Source organism: Triticum dicoccoides, chromosome 2A (genome assembly GCF_002162155.2).
Source record: "Triticum dicoccoides isolate Atlit2015 ecotype Zavitan chromosome 2A, WEW_v2.0, whole genome shotgun sequence".
Classification (NCBI taxonomy): domain Eukaryota; kingdom Viridiplantae; phylum Streptophyta; class Magnoliopsida; order Poales; family Poaceae; genus Triticum; species Triticum dicoccoides.
In genome coordinates this window covers 441,611,327-441,625,239 of record NC_041382.1, presented here as the reverse complement: position 1 = coordinate 441,625,239, position 13,913 = coordinate 441,611,327, and positions in this window count along the sequence as shown.

Here is a 13,913-nt window from a genome sequence, read left to right as displayed (position 1 = left end):
GCCCGTAGCAAAAACAATGCAAGCGACACCGGCACCCCTGAATCTAAAACTAGCAAAGACAAGTCTCGACGCAACAGATACAAGCGTCGAAACAACAGTGATAACACCGAGGACACGACAGTCAATGCCGGATTCAGGGGCTCTAACTCCGGTCAGCGGAAGAAGCCGTTCCAAAAGAACAATTCAGGCCCATCCATCTTGGACCGCATACTTGATCGTCCGTGCCAGATTCATGGCACCTAGACAAGCCACCCAATCATACAAATAGAGATTGCTGGGTTTTTAAACAAGCCGGCAAATTAAACGCCGAGAATAGGGACAAGGGATCGCAAAGCGAGGACGACAACGAAGAGCCCCAGCAACCGAACACAGGGGGACAGAAGAAGTTTCCCCCGCAGGTCAAAACGGTGAACATGATATACGCCACCCACATCCCCAAGAGGGAGTGCAAGCGTGCGCTCAGGGACGTCTACACGATAGTGTTGGGGAACGTAGCAGAAATTCAAAATTTTCTACGCATCACCAAGATCAATCTATGGAGTAATCTAGCAATGAGGGGAAGGAGAGTGCATCTGCATACCCTTGTAGATCGCTAAGCGGAAGCGTTCAAGTGAACGGGGTTGATGGAGTCGTACTCGTCGTGATCTAAATCACCGATGATCCTAGCGCCGAACGGACGGCACCTCCGTGTTCAACACACGTACGGTTGGGAGACGTCTCCTCCTTCTTGATCCAGCAAAGGGAGAGGAAAAGTTGAGGGAGAACTCCAGCAGCACGACGGCATGGTGGCAATGGAGCTCGTGGTTCTCCAGCAGGGCTTCGCCAAGCACTATTGAGGAGGAGGGGGTGTAGGAGGAGGGAGGGCTGCGCCAGGGGAAGGGTACGGCTGCCCTCTCTCTCTCCCTCACTATATATAGGGGGAAGGGAGGAGGGGGAGGCGCCCTAGGGTTCCCTAGGGGAGGGGCGGCGGCCACAGGGGAAACCCTAGATGGGTTTGGGCACCCCCACCCCCTAGGAAACTTGCCCCCCAAGCCGGGAGGGGCGGCTGCCCTAGGGGTGGCGCCCCCACCTCTCCTGGTTACGTGAGATGGGGTGGGAGGGGCGCTCAGCCCCTTAGTGGGATGATGTGCCCTCTCCCCTTGGCCCATAAGGCCCCCAACGCTTGCCGGGGCCTCCGAAACCCCTTTCGGACACGCTGGTCATCACCTGGTACCCCCGGAACAATTCCGGACTCCAATACCCTTCGTCCAATATACCGATCTTCACCTCCGGACCATTCCAGAGCTCCTCGTCATGTCCGGGATCTCATTCGGGACTCCGAACAACCTTCAGTAACCACATACTATTTCCCATAACAACTCTAGCGTCACCGAACCTTAAGTGTGTAGACCCTACGGGTTCGGGAACCATGCAGACATGACCGAGACAACTCTCCGGCCAATAACCAACAACGGGATCTGGATACCCATGTTGGCTCCCACATGTTCCATGATGATCTCGTCGGATGAACCACGATGTCGAGGATTCAATCAATCCTGTATACAATTCCCTTTGTCCAGCGGTATTGTACTTGCCCGAGATTCGATCGTCGGTATCCGATACCTTGTTCAATCTCGTTACCGACAAGTCTCTTTACTCGTTCCGTAACACATCATCCCATGATCAACTCCTTGGTCACATTGTGCACATTATGATGATGTCCTACCGAGTGGGCCCAGAGATACCTCTCCGTTTACACGGAGTGACAAATCCCAGTCTCGATTCATGCCAACCCAACAAACACTTTTGGAGATACCTGTAGTGTACCTTTATATCCACCCAGTTACGTTGTGACGTTTGGCACACCCAAAGCACTCCTACGGTATCCGGGAGTTACACAATCTCATGGTCTAAGGAAATGACACTTGACATTAGAAAAGCTTTAGCAAATGAACTACACGATCTTTGTGCTAGGCTTAGGATTGGGTCTTGTCCATCACATCATTCTCCTAATGATGTGATCCCGTTATCAACGACATCCAATGTCCATGGTCAGGAAACCGTAACCATCTATTGATCAACGAGCTAGTCAACTAGAGGCTTACTAGGGACATGGTGTTGTCTATGTATCCACACATGTATCTGAGTTTCCTATCAATACAATTCTAGCATGGATAATAAACGATTATCATGAACAATGAAATATAATATAATAATAACTAGTTTATTATTGCCTCTAGGGCATATTTCCAACAGTCTCCCACTTGCACTAGAGTCAATACTCTAGTTCACATCGCCATGTGATTAACACTCACAGGTCACATCGCCATGTGACCAACATCCAAGAGTCTACTAGACTCAATGATCTAGTACACATCACTATGTGATAAACACTCAAAGAGTTTTGGGTTTGATCATGTTATGCTTGTGAGAGAGGTTGTAGTCAACGGGTCTTGCCATATTCCGATCCCTATGTATTTTGCAAAACTTTATGTCATAGATGCTGCTACCACGTTCCACTTGGAGCTATTCCAAATTATTGCTCCATTATACGTATCCGGTATCTCTACTCAGAGCTATCCGGATAGGTGTTAAGCTTGCATCGATGTAACTCTTTATGCCGAACTCTTTATCACCTCCATAACCGTGAAACATTTCCTTATTCCTCTAAGGATAATTTTGACTGCTATCTGGTGATCCACTCCTAGATCACCTTTGTACCCTCTTGCCAGACATGTGGCAAGGCACACATCTGGTGCGGTACTCAGCATGGCATACCGTATAGAGCCTATGACAAAAGCATAGGGGACGACCTTCGTCCTTCCTCTTTCTTCTGCTGTGGTCAAGCTTTCATTCTTACTCAACTTCACACCTTACAACTCAGGTAAGAACCCCTTCTTTGACTGATCTATTTTGAACTCTTTCAAAAACATGTCAAGGTGTGCGTCCTTGAAAGTATCATCAGGCGTCTTGATCTATTTCTATAGATCTTGATGCCCAATATGTAAGCAGCTTTATCCAGGTCTTCCTTTGAAAATCACTCTTCAAACAACCGTTTATGCTTTCCAGAAATTCTACATTATTTCGGATCAACAATATGTCATCCACATATACTTATCAGAAATGTTGTAGTGCTCCCACTCACCTTCTTGTAAATACAAGTTTCTAGCAAACATTGTATAAACCTAAAAGCTTTGATCACTCCATCAAAGCATATATTCCGATTCCGAGATGCTTGCTCTAGTCCATAGAAGGATCGCTGGAGCCAGCATACCTTTTAGCATCCTTAGGATCGACAAAACCTTTTATTGTATCACATACAACTTTTTCTTACGAAAACTGGTAAGAAAACTTACTTTGACATCCATCTGTTAGATTTCATAATCGAAAAATACAGCTAATGTAACATGATTCCGACGGACTTAAGCATCGCTACGGGTGAGAAATTCTCATTGTAGTCAACTCCTTGAACTTGTGAAAAGACTCTTTCCCACAAGTCGAGCTTCATAGACGGTAACATTACCGCCCACGTCCGTCTTCTTCTTAAAGACCCATTTATCTCAATGGCTTGCCGATCATCGGGCAAGTCCACCAAAGTCCATACTTTGTTCTGATATATGGATCCTATCTCGGATTTCATGGCTTCTAACCATTTGTCGGAATACGGGCCCACCATCGCTTCTCCATAGATCGTAGGTTCATTGTTGTCTAACAACATGATATCTAAGACAGGATTACCGTACCACTTAGGAGTAGTACATGTCCTTGTCGACCTATGAGGTTCGATAGCAACTTGATCCGAAGCTTCATGATCACTATCATTAACTTCCTATTCAACAGACGTAGGCGCCACAGAAAACATCTTTCTGTGTTGCATCACTCTCTGGTTGAAGTAAAGGTTCGACAACCTCATCAAGTTCTATCTTCCTCCCACTCAATTATTTTGAGAGAAACTCCTTCTCGAGAAAGGACCCATTCTTAGCGACAAACAATTTTCCCTCGCATCTGAGATAGAAGGTATACCCAACTGTCACCCTTGGGTATCCAATGAAGATGTGTTTGTCCGCTTTGGGTTCGAGCTTCTCCGTCTGAAGCCCTAAGCATCGCATCCCAAAACATTAAGAAACAACAACTTTGGTTTCTTGCAAAACCAATGTTCATATGATGTCGTCTCAATGGACTTAGATGGTGTCCTATCTAAAGTGAATGCAGCTGTCTCTAACGCATAACCTCAAAATGAAAATGGTAGATTGGTAAGAGACATCATAGATCGCACCATATCTCATAGGGTTCGATTACGACGTCCGGACACACCATTACAACTGTGGTGTTCCAGGTGGCTTCAACTGTGAAACAATTCCACAATGTCTTAAGTGATTTGCCAAACTCATAACTCAGAAAATCCCCTTTTGATCAGATCGTAGGAACATGATCTTATTGTTATGATGATTCATAACTTCACTCTGAAATCGCTAGAACTTTTCAAACATTTCAGACTTGTGCTTCATTAAGTAGATATACCTATACCTACCCAAATCGTCAGTGAAGATGATAAAATAGCGATATCCACCGCACGCTTCAATTCTCATTGGATCACACGCATCATCATGCATGATTTCCAACAAGTCACGTGCCCGTTTCATTGTACCTGAAAACGGGGTCTTAGTCATCCTGCCCATGAGGCATGGCTCGCATGTGTCAAGCGATTCAAAATCAAGTGACCCCAAACATCCATCGATATGGAGTTTCTTCATGCATCTTACGCCAATATGACCTAAGCGGCAGTGCCACAAGAAAGTGGTACTATCATTATTAACTCTACATCTTTTGGCGTGAACATGTGTATTACCACGACCGAGATTCAATGAACCATTCACATAGGGCGCATGACCATGAAAGGTATTATTCATGTAAACAGAATAACCATTATTCTCTAATTTAAATGAATAACCGTATTGCAATGAGCATGATATAATCATATTCATGCTCAACGTAGACACCTGATAACATTTATCTAGGTTCAATACTAATCCCAAAGGCAGATGGAGTGTGCGATGGTGATCTCATCAACTTTGGAAACACTTCCAACACACAACATCACCTCGCCCTTAGCCAGTCTCCGTTTAGTCCGTAGCTTTTGCTTCAAGTAACCAATAATAGTAACTGAACCGGTATCCAATACCCAGGTGCTACTAGGAGTACTAGTGAGATATACATTAATAACACGTATATACTTTGTTGAAGTTGCCAGCCTTCTTATCTACCATGCATTTGGGATAATTACGCTACCAGTGACCATTCCCCTTACAATAGAAGCACTTAGTCTCGGGTTTGGGTTTAACCTTGGGTTCCTTCATTGGAGCGGCAACTGGTTTGCCATCCATGAAGTTCCCCTTCTAGCCCTTGCCCTTCTTGAAACCAGTGGTCTTGTTAAACCATCAACACTTGATGCTCCTTCTTGATTTCTACCTTTTGCGGTCTTAAGCACCGCGAACAGCTCTGGGATCAACTCCGTCCCTTGCATTTCATAGTTCATCACGAAGATCTAGTAGCTTAGTGATAGTGTCTAGAGAACTCTATCAATCACTATCTTATCTGGAAGTTTAACTCCCACTTGATTTAAGTGATTGTAGCACCCTGACATTCTGAGCACATGCTCACTAGCTGAGCTATTCTCCTCCATCTTGTTGGCAAAAGAACTTGTCAGAGGTCTCACACCTCTCAACACGGGCATGAGCCTGAAATCCCAATTTCAGCTCTTGGAACATCTCATATGTCTCATGCCGTTCAAAACATCATTGGAATCCCGATTCTAAGCCGTAAAGTATGGTGCACTAAACTATCAAGTAGTCATCAGGACGTGTCTGTTAGGTGTTCATAACATCCACATACGATGTTGTAGGGGTTTGCACATCGAGCGGTGCATCAAAGACGTAAGCCTTCTGTGTAGCAGTGAGGACACTCCTCGGACTACAGACCTAGTCCGCATCATTGCTTACAATATCTTTCAACTTAATCTTTCTCTAGGAACGTATTGAAACAGGGAGCTACAACGTGAGCTATTTATCTACAACATATTTGCAAAGACAATTTAGACTATATTCATGATAATTGAGTTCATCTAATCAAATTATTTAATGAACTCCCACTCAGATAGACATCCCTCCAGCCATCTAAGTGAAACATGATCCGAGTCAACTAGGCCGTGTCCGATCATCACATGAGATGGACTAGTCAACATCGGTGAACATCTTCATGTTGATCGTATCTTCTATACGACTCATGCTCGACCTTTCGGTCTTCCATGTTCCGAGGCCATGTCTGTACATGCTAGGCTCGTCAAGTCAACCTAAGTGTATTGCGTGTGTAAATCTGGCTTACACCCGTTGTATTCGAATGTTAGAATCTATCACACCCGATCATCACGTGGTGCTTCGAAACAACGAACCTTCACAATGGTGCACAATTAGGGGGAACACTTTTCTTGAAATTTTAGTGAGGGATCATCTTATTTAAGCTACCGTCGTTCTAAGCAAATAAGATGTAAAACATGATAAACATCACATGCAATCAAATAGTGACATGATATGGCCAATATCATTTTGCTCCTTTTGATCTCCATCTTCGGGGCTCCATGATCATCGTTGTCACTGGCATGACACCATGATCTCCATCATCGTGTCTTCTTGAAGTTGTCTCGTCATCTATTACTTCTACTACTATGGCTAACGCTTTAGCAATAAAGTAAAGTAATTACATGACGTTTAAGTTGACACGTAGGTCATAAATAAATTAAGACAACTCCTATGGCTCCTGTCGGTTGTCATACTCATTGACATGCAAGTCGTGATTCCTATTACAAGAACATGATCAATCTCATACATCACATCCTTTTGGCCATATCACATCACAAGGCATATGCTGCAAAAACAAGTTAGACGTCCTCTAATTGTTGTTGCAAGTTTTTACATGGCTGCTATAGGTTTCTAGCAAGAATGTTTCTTACCTACGTGAAAACCACAACGTGATATGCCAATTTCTATTTACCCTTCATAAGGACCCTTTTCATCGAATCCGATCCGACTAAAGTGGGAGAGACAGACACCCGCTAGCCACCTTATGCAACTAGTGCATGTCAGTCGGTGGAACCAGTCTCACTTAAGAGTACGTGTAAGGTCGGTCCGGGCTTCTTCATGCCACGATGCCGCCGAATCAAGATAAGACTAGTAATGGCAAGTAAATTGACAATATCGACGCCCACAACTGATTTGTGTTCTACTCGTGCATAGAAACTATGCATAAACCTGGCTCATGATGCCACTATTGGGGAACGTAGCAGAAATTCAAAATTTTCTATGCATCACCAAGATCAATCTATGGAGTAATCTAGCAACGAGGGGAAGGAGAGTGCATCTGCATACCCTTGTAGATCGCTAAGCAGAAGCGTTCAAGTGAACGGGGTTGATGGAGTCGTACTCGTCGTGATCCAAATCACCGATGATCCTAGCGCCGAACGGACGACACCTCCGCGTTCAACACACGTACGGTTGGGAGACGTCTCCTCCTTCTTGATCCAGCAAGGGGAGAGGAAAAGTTGAGGGAGAACTCCAGCAGCACGACGGCATGGTGGGAATGGAGCTCGTGGTTCTCCAGCAGGGCTTCGCCAAGCACTATTGGGGAGGAGGGGGTGTAGGAGGAGGGAGGGCTGCGCCAGGGAAAGGGTACGGCTTCCCTCTCTCTCCCTCACTATATATAGGGGGAAGGGAGGAGGGGGAGGCGCCCTAGGGTTCCCTAGGGGAGGGGCGGCGGCCACAGGGGAAACCCTAGATGGGTTTGGGCGCCCCTACCCCCTAGGAAACTTGCCCCCCAAGCCGGGAGGGGCGGCTGCCATAGGGGTGGCGCCCCCACCTCTCCTGGTTACGTGAGATGGGGTGGGAGGGGCGCTCAGCCCCTTAGTGGGCTGATGTGCCCTCTCCCCTTGGCCCATAAGGCCCCCCAACGCTTGCTGGGGCCTCCGAAACCCCTTTCGGACACGCTGGTCATCACCTGGTACCCCTGGAACAATTCCGGACTCCAATACCCTTCGTCCAATATACCGATCTTCACCTCCGGACCATTCCGGAGCTCCTCGTCATGTCCGGGATCTCATCCGGGACTCCGAACAACCTTCGGTAACCACATACTATTTCCCATAACAACTCTAGCATCATCGAACCTTAAGTGTGTAGACCCTATGGGTTCGGGAACCATGCAGACATGACCGAGACAACTCTCCGGCCAATAACCAACAGCGGGATTGGATACCCATGTTGGCTCCCACATGTTCCACGATGATCTCGTCGGATGAACCATGATGTCGAGGATTCAATCAATCCCGTATACAATTCCCTTTGTCCAGCGGTATTGTACTTGCCAGAGATTCAATCATCAGTATCCGATACCTTGTTCAATCTCGTTACCGGCAAGTCTCTTTACTCGTTCCGTAACACATCATCCCGTGATCAACTCCTTGGTCACATTGTGCACATTATGATGATGTCCTACCGAGTGGGCCCAGAGATACCTCTCCATTTACACGGAGTGACAAATCCCAGTCTCGATTCGTGCCAACCCAACAAACACTTTCGGAGATACCTGTAGTGTACCTTTATAGCCACCCAGTTACGTTGTGACGTTTGGCACACCCAAAGAACTCCTACGGTATCCGGGAGTTGCACAATCTCATGGTCTAAGGAAATGATACTTGACATTAGAAAAGCTTTAGTAAACGAACTACACGATCTTTGTGCTAGGCTTACGATTGGGTCTTGTCCATCACATCATTCTCCTAATTATGTGATCCCGTTATCAACGACATCCAATGTCCATGGTCAGGAAACTGTAACCATCTATTGATCAACGAGCTAGTCAACTAGAGGCTTACTAGGGACATGGTGTTGTCTATGTATCCACACATGTATCTGAGTTTCCTATCAATACAATTCTAGCATGGATAATGAACGATTATCATGAACAATGAAATATAATATAATAATAACTAATTTATTATTGCCTCTAGGGCATATTTCCAACAGATAGAGCCAGTCGCCCCAAAATTTAATCCATGGTTGTCATGCCCGATCACCTTTGATCGCTGGGATCATCCGACCAGTATCCGTCACGGTGGCTCGGCCGCACTGGTCTTAGACCCAATAATTGATGGGTTCCACCCGACTCGCGTCCTTATGGACAGAGGTAGCAGCCTTAATCTACTCTATCAGGATACCGCACGAAAAATGGGCATTAACCCATCTCGGATCAAGCCCACCAGGACTACCTTCAAAGGAGTCATACCAGGTGTAGAGGCCCGCTGTACGGGCTCAATCACACTAGAGGTTGTCTTCGGATCTCCGGACACCTTCCGAAGCGAGGAGCTAATCTTCGATATCATCCCCTTCTGCAGCGGCTATCACGCACTGCTCGGACGAACCGCGTTCGCTCGATTCAACGCAGTACCACACTACGCTTATCTCAAGCTCAAGATGCCTGGTCCGTGTAGTGTCATAACGGTCAATGGAAATACGGAACGCTCCCTCCATACAGAAGAGCACACAGTTGCCTTAGCAGCAGAAGTATAGAGCGGCCTTCTCAAGCAGAACCTTAATTCGGCTGCTGAGCCCAAGGACACCGTTAGGAGGGTCCGAACTACTCTGCAGCAGGAGAGCTCGGCTCGTCAGGAGCTCGACTAGCAATCCGGCCTTCGTCGCAGTTCCAATCAAGTGGTGGCTTTCGTGCCGCACGTACATAACTACACACTCAAAATCCCATGGGCATTGACGGAGGCATAGCTAGCTTGTGGTCCGTAGTACAGCTCAACCGACATCAGATACACATACTTTCATTTTTACTTGTTTCCTTTTCAGGTCTCAATCCCACAGACACCATTTTATGGCATGGTCATCGGTCCTCTTGAAGGATAAACACACCAAGGCGGCAAGAAACACAGACATACGGGGGACTTTTTAGGCGATTCCGTTAACGATAACTTTACCTGTTTTTCAGGACCCACATGCAGCTCTCCCTTGGTTTTGGCATGTCAAATAGCCTGTTGCTTATCGCACTACCTGTATCAATGCGCCTTGACATACTAATTAAGTTACAATGAGAACAGTTTGCGGCTGGAGCTGTAGGACTCCAGCTTTTTCATACCTTTTCTGTTTTCTTTCTTTTTTTCCAGCTCCCCTATGGATAATCCTATCAGGTAGCACCTGTACACTTTGGTACGCTCGATGCTTGCCAGGGGCTTCATAGCACCCCACGTTACGGCAACAAAAGTCCGAACACTTTTTATAAGTATAGTTCGGCACCCCGAATTTAGCATTATATGCATTGGCTCCGAATCATGTCTTTGGTCAATAGTTGGGTTTCCCGGCTCCTGTGCTTGCTACCTTACGTTCTGCTATATCGGCTAAGGTAGTAAAGGGAGAACTACTGCGATTGTGCCTTGATTTATCCAAAGGAGCACCTCAGTAGAGAAAGCCGAAAACTGACTGTCATGATGCGGCGAGAGCCGGTCAGCTGTTCGGAGGTTGCAAATTGTTGGAGATTTCTTCCGCATTACGCGAAAGATTGGTACTTCCTGATCAGACGCTTATAGCACTCTAGTTCGGATACTAGGGGCATGTTTTTATTGTCGCACTCCTATGGCTAAGTAAGGGCGTTACAACCGCATAGTCTGGTTGCCTGGTTCGTTGCACTAAACAACTCCTTCAAGGACCATCTAATTGGATCAAGATTGTTTAGATTCCATCCCGAACAGCCCCGTACTACCTACGTGGGGGCAGAAGCCGACGACTGGTTAATCCTCAGATTTCATACAACACGACCACACAGGAAGTAAATTTTTTAAAACATAACAAACATTATATGGCATAAACACTTTGTTTTACAAGGTAGAGGGAGCTTGAGTACATTCACTCAAAGATAATGTCTTTTGCACAATGATCCGCAACAATGCGGGATCCCTCCAGGACACCATCAAAATATAACTCGGGTCAGCGGTGGTCCTTGCCCTTAGGTGGCCCCTCGGTCATTAGCTTCTTGGCATCCATCTTTGCCCAATGCGTCTTGACGCGGGCAAAGGCCATCCGTGCACCTCCGATACATACCGACCGCTGTATAACCTCAAGCTGGGGGCAGGCATCAACAAGCCACTTCACAAGTCCGAAGTAGCTGCTAGGTATCGGCGCGACAGGCCATAGTCGGACTATCACCTCCTTCATGGCTAGCTCGGCCGCCTTGTGCAGCTCGACCAGCTGTTTCAGCTGGTCGCTGAAGGACACCGGATGTTCGGGCACAAGATATTGAGACCAGAACAGCTTCTCCATAGAGCTCCCCCCCTCGGCTTGATAGAACTCGACAGCGTCCGAGACGCTGCGCGGCAAATCCGTAAATGCCCTCGGAGAGCTCCAAATTGGGTAAGTAAAAGGAACGCTTCCTTCACAAACTTGCTTTGCATAATGGAAGCCTTACCCGCCGCGATCTTCTGGGCCGCCTGGATTTCCTGAAGGGCGATCTGGGCTTCGGCTCGAGCCTCCTGTGCGCTCTGGAGGGCCTTCGCAAGTTCGGACGCTTGCGTCTTAGAATCACGCTCCAAGGACTCGCACTTCTTGATGGCGTCCTGGAGCTCTTGCTGAACCTCGCCGACCCGGGCCTCGTGCTTCTCGCACGCGGTGCGTTCCTTGGCCGCTTTGTCCTCGGCCTTCTCTAATGCCTTCTTGAGGGCCTCCACCTCGGTCGTGGCCCCTAATAAACTTCATGGCACTTTAGTCAAGCACGAACCATTCATCCTTCCTAAACATACACGTAGGTTACTGCATACCTTTGCTGTCCTCCAGGTGCTTCTTCACGAGTCCGCACTCTTTCTCGGCCCGCTCCAGGTCCTGCTTCAGTCCGGAGACCTCCGCAATGTGAGCGGCAGCAGCCAGCAGCGACGCCTACTTATTCACATAGACATATTATGTTAGAATCTTGCGAAAATTATTTTGATCCCCTGTTCGGCTTTTCCTTTTCGGACACCGAATAGAGCATCAGGGGCTACTGTCCAGATTGTGATATTTTTCTATAATTGTACCCTCAAAGCCTATTAAAAGGCTAGTGCAGGCCTCGGCCAGTCTGCTTTTGGCGGACTGAACCTTTTCGATCACCGTACCCATAAGGACACGGTGCTCATCCACAATGGCGGCGCCTCGCAGCGCTTCCAGCAGATTATCCGATGCCTCTGGTTGGACAGAGGTCATCGGTGGAACAGACACAACTCCTCCTTTCGGGGAAGGCCATTCGCTGGACTCCAGAGACGTATAGGTCTCCAGAATGGTATCCGGCTAAGGGCCAAAGAGAACTTGGCCCCCACTGCCAGTCCCCATGGGGGCTTTTCCCCCATGTGTCCGACAGCCGAGGAGTCATCCTGCGGCGCCACCTTAACGATTTCTGGAATCTCCCTTGGTGTGGGAAGGTCCTTTGGGACGCCACTTCGTCATCACCCTTGGGTGAGGCAGAATGAGCGGGCAGCGGAGACATGCTAGCCATCTCCTTTGAGTCTAGCGAATCCTCTGTCGAGGATCGCGGGGAGCCGTCATGGGCAGGACTGTGATGGCATAGTTTAAACATATTAATATTATAAACTAGAAAGGCCAGGTATTGGGAGGTGCATAGGGTTTTGGTACTTACAAGGCAGCCCGAGGCTTGGTCCGGGGCATACGCTCCGGACTGCTTTCGACACCCCATGTAGAGTTATCCGCAAGGGAACCCTTCCCCCTCTTGGGCGCTTTCACCTCCAGATTCGTGGAGGCCTCTCTTTTCTTCTTTCCCCCCTCCGGGGGGAAGCCTCTTTCTTCTTCCTCCTCGCCGTCATCTTCGGCAACCGAAGAGCTAGTCTCGTCTTCGGACAACATGTCCGAAGCACCCTTTCGGCGAAGGCCGCTCCTGCTCCCTTTGGCCGTCTTCTTGGCCTTCTTCTGCAACACATCATAAGGTGCCAGAAATAGAATTTTCGTTAGGAGTGGGGTTTCCTCATCTTCGGGAAGTGGAGCGGGACAATTAATCTGCTCCGCTATGTCGATCCAGGCCTGAAAATTGATAGGAAGGCTTAGACTCCTTCCCAAAATACACCAGTAAAGGCTATACCTTGAATACATGAAAGATCTTACCAAATTGGCCTGATGCTTTAAGCTGAGCCCACGAACTTCGGTCGTGGGCGGTGGTGTGTTGCCGGCCTTGAAGAGCACTTTCCATATATCTTCGTGCATTCTACCGAAGAGCTCTCATAGTGTCTGATGCTTGGCCGGATTGAACTCCCACAAAAAGCAAGTCCAGTGTTGGCACAGAAGGATCCGGCGAATGAGCATAACCTGGATCACGTTGACGAGTTTGATCCTCTTGGTTAGCATGTTCTGAACGCACGTCTGGAGCCCAGTCAACTCGCTCGAAGAGCCCCAGGCGAGGCCCTTCTCTTGCTAGGAGGTAAGCCGCAGCGGAGTTCCGGATCGAAATTCGGGGGCCGCCGCCCAGTTGGTGTCGCGCGGCTCGGTGATGTAGAACCACCCTGACTGCCACCCCTTCACCGTCTCCATGAAGGAACCTTCAGGCCATATCACATCGGACATCTTGCCCACCTTGGCGCCTCCGCACTCTGCCTGTTGGCCTCTCACCACCTTCGGCTTTACATCGAAAATCTTCAGCCATAGGCCGAAGTGAGGCGGGATGTGGAGGAAGGCCTCGCAAACAATTATAAATGCCGAGATGTTGAGGACAAAGTTGGGGGCTAGATCATGGAAATCTAGCCCGTAGTAAAACATCAGTCCGCGGACGAACGGGTGGAGAGGGAATCTAAGCCCACGGACGAAATGTGCGAGAAACACAACCCTCTCATGGGGTTCTGGGGTAGGGACGATCTG